The sequence below is a fragment of the Passer domesticus genome, chromosome 7 (genome assembly GCF_036417665.1).
Source record: "Passer domesticus isolate bPasDom1 chromosome 7, bPasDom1.hap1, whole genome shotgun sequence".
Lineage (NCBI taxonomy): Eukaryota > Metazoa > Chordata > Aves > Passeriformes > Passeridae > Passer > Passer domesticus.
This window is the reverse complement of record NC_087480.1, coordinates 5,015,647-5,034,815: the sequence shown is the minus strand read 5'-3', so window position 1 is coordinate 5,034,815 and position 19,169 is coordinate 5,015,647.

The window sequence follows — 19,169 nt, the reverse complement described above, 5'->3', positions numbered from 1 at the left end:
TCCGAGACCATGGAGTCCAGCCTGTGACCGATCCCCACCTTGTCTCCAGCCCAGAGCACTGAGTGTCACCTCCAGTCCTTCCTTGGACTCCCCCAGGGATGAGGAATCCGCCACCTCCCTGGGCAGCCCCTGCCAAGGCATGACCGCCCTTTCCAGGGAGAAATCCCTGCTGCTCTCCACCCTGAGCCTCCCCTGGCCCAGCCTGAGGCCGTTCCCTCTCCTGTCCCTGTTCCTGGGAGCACAGCCCGACCCCCCGGCTGTCCCCTCCTGGCAGGAGCTGTGCAGTGCCAGATCTCCCCTGAGCCTCCTTTTCTCCAGGCTGAGCCCCCTCGGCTCCCTCAGCCTCTCCTGGGGCTCCCTGGGCACCTGGCCCAGTGCTCTGCCCCACCATGGAAAGAGTTGAGGTGGGACTTCTTGTGGTTTAGTTAATGGCTGTTGCTCCTTGTCCTGTCACTGGCACCCCTGAGCAGAGCCTGGCAGCATCCTCGGGCACCCCTCGGCATGGATTGATGAGATCCCTCAGTCTTCCCTTCTCCAGAGTAACCAAGCCCAGCTCCCATGGTCTCTCCTCATCGGAGAGATGCTCCAGACCCCTCATCATCTTTGTGGCCTCTGCTGCACCCTTTCCAGCAGCTCCTTGTCTTTTTTGTCCTCAAGAAACCCAGACCTGGGCACAGCCCTCCAGAAGTGCCTCAGAGGGGAGAATTAAACACTTCACACATTAGACTGTCTGAAACAATCCGCTCCTTCATATGAATGGAAATCTGTGTCCGTCTCTCTAAAATTTCACTTTACAGCTCTACAAAGAAATCTGGTTTGAATCTGGTGCCCACACCATGGACCTCTCCCTCACAGACAGCTGTAATTAAACAGAGCTGAACACTTATGCAAATATTGCAATAAGTAATTCTTCTAAGTGTAAACAACATGCAGTGTGTATTCCAGCATTCAAAGCATGTTCCTGTTATTCCACAGATGGAATACACTGTGTTTCCTTTCAAGATCATAGGTTTGATATTGCTGCCTTTCATGTCCATAAGAGTTTTGACTTTGACTTCAATCAGGGAAGAACAAACTGTTTTATTTAGCCTGACTTGGTCTAGTAACAGAAAACACTTTAACCTCATTTTCAAGAAACCAGTGAAAAATCAATTTTCATATTTCCTAGCTTTAGCATGCTTGGAATAAGTCAAGTTCTACTCTCAGAGTCCCTGGAACACAGATTTAGGACAGATTAGGAAGTTTCCTGTATGGCCAATGCAATACCTGTACTCTCCAAACTGGTGGTTGATAAATGCTGTGAATAATTTTTGGTATCTTAATCTAATATAATTACTTCATGCTTAAACAGATTGACTTTATCTTCCAATTACCCAACACATTTATTTGAAAAAGAAGGCAGAAATAAAACTAGAATAGAACAGAAATAGACCTGCTTTTTATCAAGGCCGGTATCTGTACATCCCAGCTGCCTCACTGTCCATGTTCTGTTGCAAGGGGTGGACACACCTGGAAATATTGTGCTCAGAGAAAAAAAAAGAATAAATTTAAAGAATAGAAGGTTTGGGGGGGTTTTTTGTTTCTTTTTGGGTTTTTTTTGCATTTGTTTGCACTCCAATTTGCAAAACTGGAACTTTCATATGATTTGTTGTGGATTTTTTTTAAATATGCATTTGTGTAGTGTATGTGACAATAATTTATCTTAACGTGGTCAAAACTCATTTAAAGTGTGCAGTATCTGGGAGAAAGTCATTCCAGCATCATAAATAGTTTAACACAGCTGATACTCTTAGTTCAGTCAGCACCAACTCCTTCCACACACATCTCCTCCTACAATAATCTGTGTGTTTTGTAGAACTCGAGGTTGGGAAGACATAAGAAAACTCAGATTTTTTTTTCCCCTTCCAGAAATCATCAGGCTGTTTGAATAAATACTAGAGAACTCCATGGGTGACTCCCCTACTTCACCCCTAAAATGCTTTTTTCACCTTAGTCCTGGCCCAGTTTTCATTCAGGCTTTTGCCATATATTGATTGCAGTTAGGCCTGGAAATCCCAAGCCATCTAAAGTCATATCACTTCTTCTTTTGTATTCTGCAACATTTCTGCTTTTCTTTACTATTAAAATACCCTGGGGTTAATTTCCTGACATTTATTCTGAGGTTGTCTTTATAACCTTGGCAGGGAAGAGATTATCCCCTGATGCTTCATTATCTTTTCAATCCTTCTGGTGTCTGTGAAGTTAAAGCAACACTCCTTTAAAAAAATAACAAATACATGGAGCAAGTTGTTTTAGAGACTGGAGAAATTTGGCCAAGGAAAAGGAGAACTGGAATACTGGGTGGCTGTGGTGCTGTTACCTTTACTGCCAGAGAACTTTATTTCTTAGAAGTGCCACTAAACCCCAACGCCTCCCCTTGTAGCAGCAGTGATGACATAAGGAGCCCAGACAGTCTAAGAATATTAAAGACCAGGCTTTGGAAGGTGAAGTTGTACCTTGTATTGCACCAGGCAGTGACTCAGCAGATAATCCCACTGGAAGCTCCTTTTTGAGCAATCCTGAATTAATTTTTAACGTGTAGGAGGTTTTTTTAGCTCTTCTAATACACTTTTTAAAAACTCCAGCCATAAGATGTGTTCACATTTATTCTATCTCCTCTTTTTTATGCCGGGAGAACACTTCCTTACTTTCTGGGAACAATGGGATCTTCTATTTATCCTAGTTTTTGAAGTATTCTCACACTTTGAAGTAGAAGGTGCTGTGTATGTGCATAATTCTGACTCGTGTATCTTGTCCTGGCTCAAACAGGGGTGGGAGGAGGAGGCTGTGGGCTGGCAGGACATGTGAGCACATGTTCTGCATTTCAGTGGTCACTCACACCATTCACTTAAACCTGAATAATGCTTTGTTAGACCTAAATCCATGCACAGAGTTCAGCACTGAAGTGTAAATTCACTCAGCTGAGCCTCACCCCTTCACTGGTACTGCAGTGACTCTCAGAGCCCCAACCTGGACTCAAGGTGTAAAGAAACAGCAATTAATACAAGTAATAATTAACAGTTTTAAATATACACTATATCCAGCAGTTGGGTTCTTTATGAGCAGTGTAATTACTGACAGAAATGCCATTAAAGCAAACAAGTATGTCATGGAGGGCTGTTAAAAATTAAAGCGAAACTACAAACTCTCTCCTTTCCAAAAGACCTTCTCCCAGTTTGGCATTTTATATTTATCCAGATGTCTGAAGTTCCTTTCCAGTCCTTTCCCAACTCTCTTGCAAAGCATTCTTCCCTCAACACCTCCTCCTGTTTTTCCTCACTCTCCAGCTCTGATATTCCATCTCCATTCCTTCCCTAATCAGTGACCTGGGACCTCTTTCACCTTTCTACCTGTTCCTAAAGCTGTTCATACTGAATCCATCCAAAACTCAGAGCTGCCAGTTTAAACTTTTGTGGAGGGAAGTTTTTCCCACTAAATTTGGGCCCTTGAGTGAGGATCTGTGTGTCTGGAGAGGAAATGTTGTTTGCTCCACTGCCTTCCCCTACTGCCTGGCAGGCTTCTCTCCACTGCAGCAGTGTTAGATTAGGATCTGTGGCAAGGAAAACACACATTACTCACTTCTACTGATGCCTTGTTACAAAACACTACAACAGGAATGTTGGCTCCGTGGAAAGTTGCCTATTTCCATGCAGGGAGAAGCCGGGAGTCCCTTTTCTCTGCAGCCAGCTGTGGGAGGAATGAGAAGAGGGAGCCTGAAGGACACAGGGATCCTGTTGATGTGGTCAGGTCAGTGTTGAAGAGACCTCACTGCCCACACAGCCATTGCCTCACAGAGCAGAATTCCACAAGAAATTCCAGTCCTCTGGAACATCTGCCAAGCGAGCAGCACGCCCAGGGTGATCAGCAGCCCCAAAGGATGGAAGGGCCAAATGTGCCTGTGGTGTAACTGCAGTGAGGCAAGCAGAGATCTGTCAGGACCCGGAGTCCTGGCAGGTCTGTAACAGCATTGCCACACTCTGCTGCTGGAGGAAACCCAACAATGGCTCGGAGCTCAGAGTGTCTTCTGCTGAACCGGCCAAATAGACATTTTTGGACAGAGATTCGTGTTTGCCTTGGCACCGAGGGGTGGCATCCGGGATTCCCCCTCTTTCCTTTCAGGCACGCTTTCCCTCAAACCCACTCCAAGAGTTCTCCCACTGGCCAGGGGGGCTGGCAGAGGCTCAGCTCTTCCAGGGCTGCTGTAGGGGAGGAGCCCCAGGCTGGGTTTGTTTTTGTTGGAATGGGGGCTCTTACTTTTTGGACACCCTAAATGGAAAAGTGCTGAAGAAAAGCCACCCCTTCATCCTCGGCATTCTCCCTGTGTGCTGATCCCTGCTCGAGCAGGAGCTTCAGTGGCTCTGCTGTCCTGCTGGAATGCTGCACCTCAGGAGAGCCCACACCTACACATGCAGGTGTTGCTGCAAGGGGCAGCCTCTCCTCAAACAGCCCAGGTTTGATCCTGCTGTGCCCAAGTCATGTTTGAGCTCAGTTTACCATGAGTGTGGACATGGGAATGTCTCGTTTGGCTGTGCTGTCCAAAACTCGATGCTGTCCCTGCCCGGGCTGGGTGAGGACATTCCCAGATGCACAGGGCTGTGCTGGCAGAGGCCTCCAGTGCCCTGGCAGAGCTCTGCAGTGGGTGGTGAAGCTCGTTTGACTTGTTCCCTGTGGGTTTGCTCTGTGCCTGTCAATAGGGCTGTGCACACAGGGACAGTACTTACCTGCCTTAATGGAAGCAGTACCCACAGAGCTGGTGCTCCTGGACTCAGGAGGGATTGCTGGGAGCTCACATCATCAATTTAACTTCCATTAAGTCTTCCAGTGAGTCACAGAATCATTAAGGTTGGGAAGACCTCCAAGATCATCAAGTCCCACCTTTGAGCAAACACCATCATGTCAAATAAACAATAGCACTGAGTGCCACGTGCAGTTGTTTCTTTGAAGACATCCAGGATGGGGAACTGCGCCACCTCTCTGGGCAGTCCCTTCCAATGCTTCACCACTCTTTCCATGAAGAAATTCCTCCTGATGTCCAAGCTGGCACAATTTGAGGCCATTTCCTCTTGTTCTATTCATGTTCCCTGGGAGAAGAGCACTACTCTCACCTGGCGGTCCCCTCCTGTCAGGGAGTTGTGCAGAGCCACAAGGTTCCCCCTGAGCCTCCCTTTCTCCAGACTGAGCCCCCCCAGCTCCCTCAGCCACTCCTGGAGCTCCAGCTCCTGGCCCAGCTCTGTCACCCAAAGATGCAGCTCTGGAAACAACCAAGGAAACGCGAGCCCTGCCTTGCTCTGTTTACATCTGTGTGTTTCCATGCATACCACCTGCACAGGAACAGCTCCATCTGTTCATATGACATTAGTGAAGGATTTATGGCCACACCACATTCCAGCTGGAGGATTTTCTTATGTGCAAGATGCTGTAATTAGGCATCTCTAAGAGACTGTTGAAGGTTTTGGAGCAAGGGTGAAAAGTCACAGGTGAATCTTTCAAGGGCTTTAGCAGAGCTCTGTGCATCATCCAGAGCTGGATCCAAACTGGAATTGGGAATATCCAGGGATTAAAAAAGGCATAACTCAATTACAGAGACACCTTTTCTACAAATTTCATTAACACTAACAGAAATCAGCCCTGAACTGTGAATAAGAACACGTTACCAATTTCTGTAGCCAGTTTTTACCAGAAGAAATGATGCAAACTTTAAAAATAAAAGTTACTGATGGAAAATGAACCTGCCTTCACCCTCATCTACTCCTGTGGGTGCTTTTTTTTTAGAATACAGGTGTCCCTTTTCATCTGTGCAAAGCCTGTCAAAAATAGCAATCCCACAGAACACCTGTGCCAACAGAGCCCGAGTACAAATCTTGTCAGTTAAAGAGATTTGTGGGGCTTTTTGCGAAGTTGTGCAGGTTTTCTGTTGAGCAGCAGAAGTGGCAGTGGTCTCCTGTGCTGATGTTTATCTGCGAGCCGAGGTCTGCCAGCTCCGAGAGGCAGAGCCTCAGCAGAGCGTGGTGTCTGCTGCTGGGGACGCTGCCAGCTGCAGGGTGACACTGCCAAGCCTGGCCTGTGCTTCCTCTTCTCCACGCAGAGAGCAGGAAGCCTCTGATCTGAGCCACGAGTTTCCTCTGCAGCGCAGGCAGGAACAGACGTGGTCACACACACGCACAGGCACGGCCTCGAGAAACCACGGGTACTCCATGTATGAAAAAGTCTGTTAAAACACACCTTAAGAAACTCGTTTTTATGTCCTGCTTTTGAGAAGATGCCTTTTGATTTGAAGCAAAAGCAAATCTACTGCCCACACCATTTTTACAGAGCGCAGGTTTCAGTGCAGGAGGTGTTTTTGTTTGTAGCACAGACATCACAGCATGATACGGGAAATAACTTGTGGTTCTTTCTTTTCCTGTTCCAAAAAATCTCTTCATAGCGAGGAGACACCTGGTGATGTTACCGGGCTTTGATGGGACCTGTGCTGCTGTATTTGAACGTGTTGACTATCCAGCAGACAGCAGAGTGAACAACATTTGTGTTTTGAAGGACTGGAATTAAGAAATCCCCCAAAAATCAGTGGCTTTCTTCTATTACATTTTAGTATGAAAGCTCCCAGTTCAAAAGAATGTTTAAGGAGAGCAATTTGGGGCCTATTGAAATCTCCCCAAGTTAACATGAAAGACATGCATTGGCCTGAATTTAAGATCACAGAAACATGGGAATGTTTGTTGGAAGAGAATTATTTTGGTTTTTAGCCCAACCTCCCACTCAAAGCAAAACTATCACCAACATTGGATTTGGTTTTGTGCAGCTGAATCTTGGAAAACACCAAGGATGGAGAGTCCCCAACCTCCCTGGGTAACCTTCTCCAGCACTACACTCCCTTCCTACTGTTTTCTTTTTCCTTGAGGTCCAACCTGTGCCTCCCAAGCCACAGTTTGAGGCCATTTTCATCCTTTGGCCACCACTTCCTCAGGGAGCAGCAGTTAAATAAAATGTTCTGAGTCTCTGCTGCATATAATTAATATTTAAAAATTAAAAATCCACTGTATTATGGACTGATGGAATATTCACACCCACAGCCCTGTGTTGGGATGCTGGGAGGACACAGCTCTTGGGCGCAGCTCTGGGGATGAGTGGGAACAGCTTTGGGACACAGAGGTGGGATGACTGCTCCAGTGCCAGCCCTGAAGAGGGGCAGTGGGGGCTCTGCTCTCTGACACCATTTCCATCCCTAAGAACCTTCCAGTCTCTAATGTTGAGGAGAAAATCATGTTCCCACTGCCCCATTTCTAACCCCTGGCTGTTCCCCTACCTCTCAGCTGAGGGTACAGGATGAAGGGCTCCCATCAATGTGACCTTTTGGCCAAGTAAACAAATCCCTGTTTTCTGCAATTTAGAAATTTCTTTACAATTTGGCATCTCTTTCTAAGTGTCCCTCGTGTCCATGCTTGGAGCTGTTTCTTTGAGGTGGCAACACAGTCATCCCAAAGGAAGAACCTTGCCAAGAGGTTTACTTCCTCTTCTGGGAAGTGTTTACTTACACTTCTCCAAGGATTGCATCCCACAGAAATACAGTTCTGCTGCAATGTTTCATGTCCTGGTAACACTTGGATAAACCAAAACCGAATTATGGCCCAGCTTTGATGACCTTGAATGGCCCATGTGACAATAATCTCAGAATCCTTGTGTTGGGAATTCCCATTGGATTCTTTTCCCTGGAGACGCTTTACAGACTCTTCTTTTGGGATTTCTGATATTTCCAAAGAAACTAGAACTGCTTCCACTGCTGCTGTGTGAAGTGGGATCCTCATCCTTGTCAGGCTCAGCAGGAAAATGAGTTCAGTCTCAGCCCTGCTTGAGTGTCCCCTGGGCTGCCAGGGGAAGAGTGACCTTATTTCTGGGTTATTTTCTCCTCCTTCTTCCCAAGTGGATATTCCCATTAGTGAAGGATGTGACCTCCCCTCCTGTGCCCCCCTTACCCGATGTCACACTGGAGGCCTGGAGATGATGCCAGCTTGACCCCAAATTTAACCATTCTCCTAAAATTCACCTGCTTGCATTCAGCAGAGTTGGAAAGTGTTTTTTGATAGGAAAAGATGCCACTGAAATTGATATAGCATTAGAAATTCTTCCACTCATGTGCTGTATTCCAACAGAGAATAATAAATACACCGTGTAGAAGATATATCCTTGCAATTGCCTGCTTCAGTTTCTTGGATGAGCTGCTTTTTCACCTTAATTAGCACAGCTGGATCTGGTTCCTTTCAAGACTTATTGAAAATTAATCTCAGCTGAGGCAGTTACTGTTCAATTCTTGCATTAGAGGCCAAGGTGCATCCCCAGTCCTGGTTTCCATCGTGGAGATGTTAGAATGGTCTTTCCACTACGCAATTCCCTCCTAATGAAGTGTCTCCCTGGGTTTTAATTAGTCTGGGCAATGAGATAGGAAGGCACGAGATGGAGCTGGGGAGACCAGGAAAGCAACTGATATGAGAGGGAAAGTGAAGTGCTGGGAAAAGCCAGAAGGAAGTATTGCCATAATTTAAAATCCAATGTTCCTTAGAAGCATTCTACTCTTCAGAGTACTCTGGAGAGCTCAGAGCCCCTTCCAGTCCCAAAGGATCTCAGGGAGAGCTGGAGAGGGACTTGGGACAAGGGATGGAGGGACAGGACACGGGGAATGGCCTCCCTTAGATGGGATATTGGGAAAGAATTCTTCCCTGAGAGGGTGGGGAGGCCCTGGCACAGGGTACCAGAGAAGCTCTGTCTGCCCCATCCCTGGAAATGAACAAGGCCAGGCTGGGTGGGGTTTGGAGCAACCATTCCATGATTCAGAGATCCATTCTGGGCAAGTCACTGCAGCCATGTGGGAGCCCTGGTCTGAGGGCAATTCTACAGCTCTCTTTATTCTCAGGAATTGTATCCTCAAGCTGAGCACATCCCTGTCTCCTTGCACTCCTGTCTCTCTGAGGAACACTGACATTTTCACTTAGAAAACAGAAAAAAGGAGCAAAATCTTTGCCCTGCCTGGAAGGGAAAGTTTGGGCACAGCAGAGTCACAATTTACAACTTTTTTTTTTGTTGTTTTTTTAAAGGAGCTGGTACAAGAAAGCACACAACAGGGTGTTGGCCTTTTATCTGGAAAAGGCAAAGACCTCTCCAAGGGTGGGGTTCCCAGGAGAGGGATTGCTCAGCCCTGGAGCTGCCGAGGGCTGGAGAGGCTGCAGGAAGCCTGCCCGATCCTGCCTGTCCATGTGCTTCCCAGCCTCCACAGGCTCCTGGACTTGTGCTCTTGGCTGGGGATGGGCAGGGAGTGGGGAATATTCCCCACGAAATCCTGGCCAGGAAGGCAGCAGCAGCCGGGCTGCTGGAAGGATGCGGCAGCTCCGGGGGGCTGGAAGCTCGGAGTGCTGACATCCAGGTCAGGCTGACCCTGGCAATGGATGTGCTGATCCAACCCCTCCTTCTCTCTGCTCACACTGGATTTCAAGCCTTTGCTGCTCCCCTATGAGCTAAAAGTAATCCCAGACTGGTTTGGATTCAAGGGGACCTTACAGAGCATCTCACCCACCTGGGCAGGGACACCTTCCACTGTCCCAGGCTGCTCCAAGCCCTGTCCAGCCTGGCCTTGGACACTTCCAGGGATTCAGGGGCAGCCACAGCTTCTCTGGGTGATCTGTGCCAGGGCCTCAGCACCTTCACAGGGAACAATTTCCTCCTGATATTTAATTTTATGTGATGCCAAGGGTGAAATTCTGCGGGGACACTCTTGATCCATGAGCTGGACCATTCCTGTGGGATCCATGACCCAGGGGAGACAGAAGGCCAGAGGGATGGGGATGCCAAGAAGTCTTCTGGCAGAAATGATGCCTAAATACAAACATTTGTGGTTTTTGTTCTTGTAAACCCCCTTTTAGAGAATTCTCTAGAGGAGAATTCTCTAGAGCTCAAATGTCCTCATCAAAAAATCCAAACCTCACTTGTTTTCCCAGTTTTCCTAGAATAATTTAAACTAGAAAATGAAAACTACCCACCAGGAAAGTACTGTGTGAAACAAAAAGGCCAAAGGGAAGTGAAATAAAAAGAGAGATGAAATTTGTGCACTCAGGCTTTATATTTTGGGGAAGTGCTTGTTGGTGAGGGGCAGGGAGGAGGATCTTGCTGGGAGGGGTGACTCAAATTCAGCTGCTTATATCAAACCCTAGAACTCAGCACAACATTTACATGGATCATTACCCACTGCACCTCAGAAATAACTGTGGGATACAAAATTAGGAGATTTTTCTTCTTTAAGAAGAAAAAGAGGCTATGGCTTCCCAAATACCCTTCTTTTGTCCCCATTCATGCCTCAGCTTCCCCACAAAGTGCCCTTTCTTCTCCATCTCCTCCCTCCCAGTAATATCACCTGGTCTGGAGCATGAATTCTTATTACAGAAGAAAAGCTGCATTGTTCAATATCTTCCTCCTCTGAGTTATGCCAGTGGCACTTATTTTGACAGAGTCTTCATAGTTCCTCATATCTGACTAATTAGAGATGATGAAAGCCATGATTCATTAAAAAAACACAGATAATCATCTGAGCAAATCCAACCTCCATCTTCAAACGGGGCTGAATTTTCTTAAATACCTATCAAGCCTCAAACAAATGATTTAATCTCAAGGCTCCATCTTGTGGCAAAGTAAAGCAAAGTCACTGATTGAGAAATTAATATTTGTTCTTCCTTAATTTTCCCTGCTTCTTGTTTGATAACTTCATGGATGTGTTTGCTTATGTCCAGGGAAAGTTTAATTTAATACCCTTGGAAAGCTTGGGCAGTACTCAGAGCTGTGGTAATTCTGAAATATCCTGAGATTCCCAAATTTCTGATGTCCATGCCCAATGTAATCATGCTTGAGTGTATTTGTGTGAAAAAATTCTTGTAAAACTGTAGGATCTGGCATTAATTTTTGGCTGAAAACTCTCATGGAGCTTCTTTAACTCTTTCATTTTGAATTGTACCAACAGTGCAAAGCAGAGAAAAAGTTTTGTGATTACCAAAAAGGATTTTTCATCAGTTAGAGATTCTGATTAAAAAGATAGTTTACAAGGGACAAAGTGGTTACCTGGTGTTTGATCAGGTAATTAAAAATCATAGAATCATTAAGGTCAGAAAAAAAAATTCAAGATCATCGAAGTCCAACCTTCAATCAAATGATCACATCTGCTTGGTTTTTTAACAGTTCCAGGGTGGAGACTCCACCGCCTCCCTGGGCAGCCCTTCAGTGCCTGACCACTCTTCAGGGATGAAATTCTTCCTGATGACCAACCTGAGCCTCCTCTGGTGCAACCCGAGGCTGTTCCCTCTCCTCCTGTCCCTGTTCCCTGGAGCAGAGCCTCCCCTGGCTGTCCCCTCCTGTCAGGAGCTGTGCAGAGCCACAAGGTCCCCCCTGAGCCTCCTTTTCTCCAGGCTGAGCCCTTTCCCAGCTCCCTCAGCCTCTCCTGGTGCTCCAGCCCCTTCCCCAGCTCCCTTCCCTTCTCTGAACCCGCTCCTGCCCCTGAAACCCTCTGTCCCTGGCCCTGGAGGGTTCAGGCAGCGTGGCCTGGCCAGATAAAGCCCGGGGGGGCCGGGCAGGAAGGGGAGCAGCTGCTCCTTATCTGCCTTCCTGCAGCTCCCCCAGCACGGCTGCTATTTTTTTTTTTTCTTTTGCTAATAATAAAGCTGGGTTTCAGCAAGCAGGAGCTGCCAGGCTTCCAGGAGGGTGTCCTGGGCAGCAGAGATAGCACCCATGGGTGCTGCCTGCCTGCTCAGCCACCTCTGACCACGGATCTCCAGGAGCTCCGGGCACAGGGAGCAGCTCCTGGGCTGGGCTGTTCCAGCTGGTACTTTTATCCTGGCAGTTTTATCCTGGCAGTTTTCTCCTGGCAGTTTTCTCCTGGTAGTTTTCTCCTGGTATATTTTTACAAGGGCAAGGACAGGACAGGACAGTGGCTTCACACTGACAACGTTCAGGGTTAGATGAGATGTTGGGAAGGAATCCTTCCCTGTGAGGGTGGGAAGGCCCTGGCATAGCGTGCCCAGAGAAGCTGTGGCTGCCCCTGGAAGCATCCCAGACCAGGTTGGAGCAACCTGGGATAGTGGCAAGTGTGGAATGAGATGATCTTTGAGGTCCCTCCCACCCTCCTATGATTCCATGATTCTATGGAAATGATTATTTCTCCTTAGTGTCACAGGGAGCAAGGCATCCTCTCCCAAGTAATTCCCCTGATCCCCACGTTGGATATCTCACTGATAACAGCTCCCAGGCTGCTTCTCAGCAGAGCACCACCATCCCTGCCTTCTGTGCCCACCTGAACTGGTGTCTGTGAGAACTTTTGCCTTTGCTAAACACATGGAGACCAATTGCCATTTGAGGGGGGATAATTGGAGTGATCCAGAAGCATTTAACAATTGGAATATCATTCTGCTCTATGGCTTTTTATTTTTTCCTGTTCCAGCTACAATGTCATTCACTAATGAATGCAGCATGGGCTGGGATTAGGTTTAAAGCAGTATTTTCCTGTTGCTGTTCCCTACATGTTGGTCGCACCCTTAATGATCTTCCTAGGAAATATTTACTTTGAGGACTTTGCTTCTAAGTCCTCCAAGTGATCAAAACCAGGCAAGGCATGGCTTGCACTCCTATGACTTCAGTTTTTCCTGGAAAGAAACAGGAACAAAGAAAAATTCCTACTTCCAAAATTAATGTAAATCAGCTTGAAAATCATCTTGTCCCAATAAATGAACACTCCGTTCTTTCTCAGGCAGGCTAATATCAGCTTTTAAGGGAAGAGAAACTCTGGGAAGAATCAGCACTCATTGGCAGGATGGGCCTTCTGTGAGTGGCCCCTGTGAGAAATCCAGCCAGGAGTGCCAGGATGGCTCTGGAGCTGAAGTTTGGGAAGCAGTTTGGGCAAATCCTGGCTGCTGACCAGGAGGTTGCCACGTCCACTCCTTCCTTGTCACCTCCACCTCCCCTGGGCAGCCCCTTGCCATGCCTGGCCACCCTTTCCATGGAGAAATTCCTGCTGATGTTCCAGAGGATGCTGCATTGAGCCTTCCAAGAGATCCCTCTGCTCTTTGCAATGCATTTGTCTGATTGTCAGTGAACCCACAGGATGTAATTGCACCCCAAAATTCCCCAGACTTGAAATCCTGACCATCCCTCCCTTGTTCTCCACGAGCTGTAACTCAATGCAAACCCCTCTGTCTCTCTCCATTTTCCAGTTCTTTCATTCATTCCTGCTGAGTAATTAAAAATGGCTTCTAAATAAACAGCGGGGATGATTTCCGAAATGTTCTGTATTTCCTTGCAGGGCTGGGACTTCTGTCATTGGCCCACTTAAGTGGTTTTGAAAGATTGTATACAGGTTCCTTTTACAATGTATTTGAAGTTTGTAATCCTGCTTAAACACACAAAAATAGGAAGGATTAACAAACTGCCACGCTGAGGCCAAAAGAAGACAGAGCTAAAAGCAATCAAGGAGCAACCTATCAGATCCATGAAATAAATTGGGGGAAAAGTGGAAAACTGTCAACAAAAATAATATGTTATGGATCCTCAAGCCTTTGTGTTTATGCTAGAGGAAGCCTAAAATAATCTGTGGTTTCTGATGCTTGATTTAGTTTTCCACAAGCCTAATTAACACCAGATTAAGTTTGCTGCCACTATAGGTTATTGCTTAGACTGACAAATCCTGGCTGTTTATTTGTTTCCTAAAAAAATGACTGCAGGCAATAACAGCATGACACAGTCAATAAGGGTGAAAACAATGCTATAATATTCACTTTTAGAAACTTCATCTTCAGGAGAAACCCCCTTGACTTTCTGCATTAAATTCTGGCCTCAGAGTCTTTACAAAGGGAAAAATCCCATTGATTGATTGTCCCTTTGATTTAAGATGCAGCCCTGTGAATTTAAGCTAAAAATTATGGATTTGCTGCAGTAGATGGGCTTCTCCAGATGTTTCCAGCAGCCCATGGGCTCAGGGGTTTGGCCAGGTGTGGGCCAGGGGCTCATGGAATGGAGCTGAACAGGGCAGAGACTCACAGAGGGAAAATCCCTCATGTTGGCATCGACCCTAGTGTGGATTATTTATAGGGAAAACACCCCAGAGTGACATCAGCCATTCTGTGACTCTGTCAGTGCAAATGTCACCACATCAGGACTGAACAGGGAAAGGACACAGGGAATGGCTTCCCAGTGCCAGAGGGCAGGGTGAGATGGGATTCTGGGGAGGATTTCCTGCCTGGGAGGGCGGGCAGGGCCTGGCACATGGTGCCCAGAGAAGCTGTGGCTGCCCCAGCCCTGGAAGTGTCCAAGGGCAGGCTGGAGAACTTGGAGCAACGTGGTCTGGTGGTCCTCTGGTGCTTTTGGGGGCTCCTGGCAGACCCTCAGTCCCCAAAGAAATCGTCCAGGTGGAGGGAGCAGATTCTCCTGGAATGACTGAAATGTGGGCATAGACATGGATGAACAAATCAAAGATGGATTTTCCTGCCAGGCAGAGCCAACACAGTCACCGAGTTTTCATCCTTGAATCTTCATCTCCCTATGAAGCAAAGCCCCCAAATCCTTGTCTTGGTGCTGACCTGAACCCAGATTATTTCTAGGAAGGCTGAACAGAGGATGTGCCTGCTCGAGGGCACAGCTGGGAGAGAAACAGATCCCAAAGCCAGCCCAAATGTCTGATGACAAGGGACAAATAGCATTTAGTGGCTTCCTGCTCCTTTCTGCTCTGTCCTAAACCCCTGACAGCAGCAGCTCATGTGAGAGGAGCCAGCCATGGGACAGCTCCCTCCAGGAGAGGTGGAGGTGGCACCTTGGATCATCCAAGGACTGTCAGGGACTCGGGGTCCTGCCTGATGCCTGCTGAGAGTATTTCAGAGTTAGTGCTGTGTCTGAATTCACCTTTTAGAGGATTTTTTTTGCAGCAGACTCCCCCCTATATTTCAATGCCAAACTGATTTGTGCCCAGGGCAGCCCAGGCTCACTCTGGTGCCACCATCCTGCCACAGCCACCTCAGCAAAAAGGGACAGGATTTACAGAAATCCCACCAAATGGAAGAAAAATTATGAAAACCTCTCTTTTCTTCTAACATTTATCTAAAAACCTCCCTGAAAAAAAGCTCTTGCTGTGTTTAAGGTGCACTTGGGGAGCAGTTTTCCAGGGCTGCAGTTCATCATGCCCCGAAATATTGTTAATTTTGGTGTTTAGTGAGTCGGGCAGGCCCGGCTGTGGAGCCATTTGGATTCAATCACTCACTTCCATCGCTCCTTAGCCCGGATTCCTCAACCAACTGCGCCAGGATTTATCGTTTGTGAGCTGTAAGTGAATTACCCGGGGTAACCCAATCCCGGGAGATGCCGGCAGGAACGATCCGGGCTGGGGCTGTGTCCACAGGTGCCTCCCTTTCCCGGGGTTTTAAATCACGCTCAGCGCAGCTCCCGTTAAAAGAGCAGGGCGATTATTTAGGAATGGCTTTCCAAAGGAAATGCTCGATGCCCTGAGCAGATGCTGCGGAGCTTTTCCCTCCAAGATCTATCCTCGGAAGCTGCGTTTTCCTGCTCTTTGCCCTCCCCCTCGGCTCCTTAAGCCGCTCCGTGGCCTCATCCCGGCAATTCCCTCCTCTCCAGCTGCTGCCTCCCGGCCGGGAGCGCACGGCTCCCTCCTCCTGCCTCCCGTGCCCGGAGATGTGCGGCTGGGGCAGCCCTGACACGGCTCGGGGGACACAGCAGGACCCAAATCCCACGAAAATGTGTGTTTGGGACAGCCCGGCTCCTCCGGCTGCCTCCGCTCGAACAGGGAATATTTTGGTTCAGCTGAGCCACGGAGCCGGGTCAGAGGGGGTTCCCTGGATGCAGCCGTGCCTTGTGAATCCCATCCCATCTGTCACAGAGGACAGGGCTGCTCGGGGCAGTCCCTATTTCCCCATTTTCTTTCATCTTTCCCCTCCTCCTTTCCTTTTTCCTCATTTCCCTTTCCCCGTTTTGCTTTTCGCACTTCCTTTCTTTTTCCTTCACTTCCATCTCTTTCTTTTCTTTTCTTTTCTTTCCCCACTTTTCCCTTTCCCAATTTCCTTTATTTTCCTCTGCTTCCCTTTCCCTACTTCCTTTTTCCCTGCTTCCCTTTCCTCATGTCCCTTCTTTTCCTGTTGCTTCCCTTTCCCTGATTTCTTCCATTCTCCCCACTTTCCTTTCCTTTCCTTTCCTTTCCTTTCCTTTCCTTTCCTTTCCTTTCCTTTCCTTTCCTTTCCTTTCCTTTCCTTTCCTTTCCTTTCCTTTCCTTTCCTTTCCTTTCCTTTCCTTTCCTTTCCTTTCCTTTCCTTTCCTTTCCTTTCCTTTCCTTTCCTTTCCTTTCCTTTCCTTTCCTTTCCTTTCCTTTCCTTTCCTTTCCTTTCCTTTCCTTTCCTTTCCTTTCCTTTCCTTTCCTTTCCTTTCCTTTCCTTTCCTTTCCTTTCCTTTCCTTTCCTTTCCTTTTCTCCTCCACTTTCCTCTGCCCACTTCCTTTATTTTTTCCCCCTTTCCCTGTCCCCATTCCCTTTCTTTTCTTCCCTGTTTTCCTTTCCTCATTTCCCTTCCTTTTTCCCACTTCCCTCTCAGGGTGGGATCAGCTGATCCCTTCCGTGTGGCCGAGGTCGGGATGTGCCCCCTGGCTCGTCCCATCCCCGTGCCTGTCCCTTGTGCCAGGGCTTTGCCACGAGGTGGCTTTAAGGTAAAAGGGATTTGGGGGATATTCCGCTAAATCCTAAATCCAGGTCAAAGTTCCCTCTTCTGCTAATCCCTCTCAGTCTTATCCCCAGATCACGGTGCCTTAGAGCGGGATTCAGGTGCTCGTGAGCATCAGGAGGTCAGCGATGCCTCAGGTAAAAACTGTTCCAGGGTGGAGGATTTTATGGGAAAACATCCCACAGAGACCATTCCTACAGCTCGCCCAACCCAGCGTCACTTGTTCCCTGCCACCCTTCCCACAGAACGGTCCTTGTGCTCAGCCTTCCTCCGTTAATTGCCATGGAAATTCGATAATTTCATCCTAAAGCAGAGCTGAGGAAAACTCAGGAAGAGCTCCGATTACTGAAAACTGGAAAAAATTAATCTTGATTAAAGCACTTCCCTCAGGAAAATCGGGACCTCCTGAACTCGGCTGAGGGCTGATTGCTCTCCAAGCTGGATGTGCCCACTTTGTCCCAAACACCTTGGAAAAAGGAGGAAAATTCCCTCCAGAGGTGGAGTTTAGTGGACTCCTGGCTTCATCCCACTCAGGGAAAGTGCCAAAACAGGGATTTTCCCTCCCAAAGTGTGAGGGGATGGTCCTGTCAGCACCCACCGACCCCACCAGGAGGGAAATCGGGATGGGGCAGTGCCAACAGAAGGAGAAAAAGAGGAAATGGACCCTGTTTGTTTGGCATTGTTGAGAAGAGGAGGGAAAAGTCCTTTTCCAAACCCAGCACAGGGGGGATTCGGTGTGTCCTGGCAGGTTGTTCGTGATGAGGGAAAGGAGGACTGGGACAGGAAGGGCTAAACATGGAATTAGGATTGAAGACCAAACTGCTTCTTTTTTCTTATTATTTTCTCTTACTTCAATCTCTCTTAATTTAATCAAATTTTCATTTTTATTTTCATTCTAATTTTTATTTCATTTGTCATCTAATTACTTTTCTTTTGAATTCCTTTTAATTTTTTTATTCAATCCATTTTGATTTTTAATTTCTTCAGTAACCTCTCTGTGTGAATTTTAATACTCAACACCACAACCTGAACAGGTTGAAAAGAGCAGGTAAAGCCCAAGTGCTGCCTGGCCCAGGCAGTTCCTGTTATCCAGCTCACCCAGCTTGGACCCCTCTGGACCATTTGTGGTGGAGCCAGAGGGATTTCAGGCCATGCAGAGGTGTCACTTGGAGATGTGGATTAGTGGTGGCACCACCACTGCCCTGGGAGCCTGTGCCAGGGCAGGACAATCCTTTGGGTGGAGAAATATTCCCCCATATCCAGCTGAAGCCCCCTGGGGCCACCTGAGGCCATTTCCTCCTGTCTTTAATGTTACCTGGGAGGAGAGGGCAATGCCCATCTGGAGGTTGTGGAGATCCCACAATCCCAGAACCGCTGAGGCTGCAAAAGACCTCCAAGACTGAGTCCAACCCCCAAGCAGCCCAGAGCCCTGAGTGCCACATCCAGAAGATAAAATCCATCCCTCTTCACGCCCACGACGTGGCTGGTGCTCCACACTTGTCCCTCGAGCTGTCCCATCCCTCTGGCACCTTCCCACCCTCATCCCAGCACTCCCGCTCACCCCAAAGAGCTCTGGGGGGGCCGCGGCCGCTCCCCTGGACCTCATTATCCCATTGACAGCAGTCCATATCTCCCTGGCCAGGAATGTATTTACTCCTGGGCACATAAGAAATTCATTTCCCAAATTGAATTATCTGCCTCGGGAGATCGGGGGTTTTGATTGTGTCGCTGCACTTCGGAGAGCGACTGAAAATTGATAAAAGCCAGATGGGAAGCGGAAACAGTCATTTCATGACTCCTTAAACGTTTCACTTGGTTAACCCTTGGATTGCACCGGCCTTGGAGTCAGGCTGGAGTGTGGAAGCAATTTGTTGGGGAGTTCTCGGGATGCAGACTGGGCTGGAAGTGCTCACCGGGGAAAGGAGCCCTGCAAGGGAGGAAAAAAAAGCTTAGGACAGAGATGTTTCAGTGTGGGAGTTGTTCAGCCAGAAGGATTCTAAGAGAACGGGACAATATCCCAGCTGAAGGTGTTTGGGTGCAAGGAATGTTCCTGAAGGTGTGGGATGAGCAGTAAATCCCTCAGGCAGCTCTGGATGTGGGGAAGGCAAAGCCCAGAGTGCAAATGCCCAGCAGAGGCCAAGAACGGGAGTTTCTTTTCTTTGGGTGTGTTTCAATCAGCAGGAAATCAGGGAAGAGGGGAAACACATGAGGGAGGAATGGTTTTCCAGGCTGCTGGTCCTGGGGAACACAAGTCTGGCACTGTGGGTTATGCTGAGAAGACTCCCCAGCACCTGTGAATGGAGAAAACCCAGAGACTCACTTTATTCCTCTGTTCTGCCCTTTAAATTAACCTTCTATAGGATTTCTGTGGGATTATTTTCCACTGGAGTGCATTC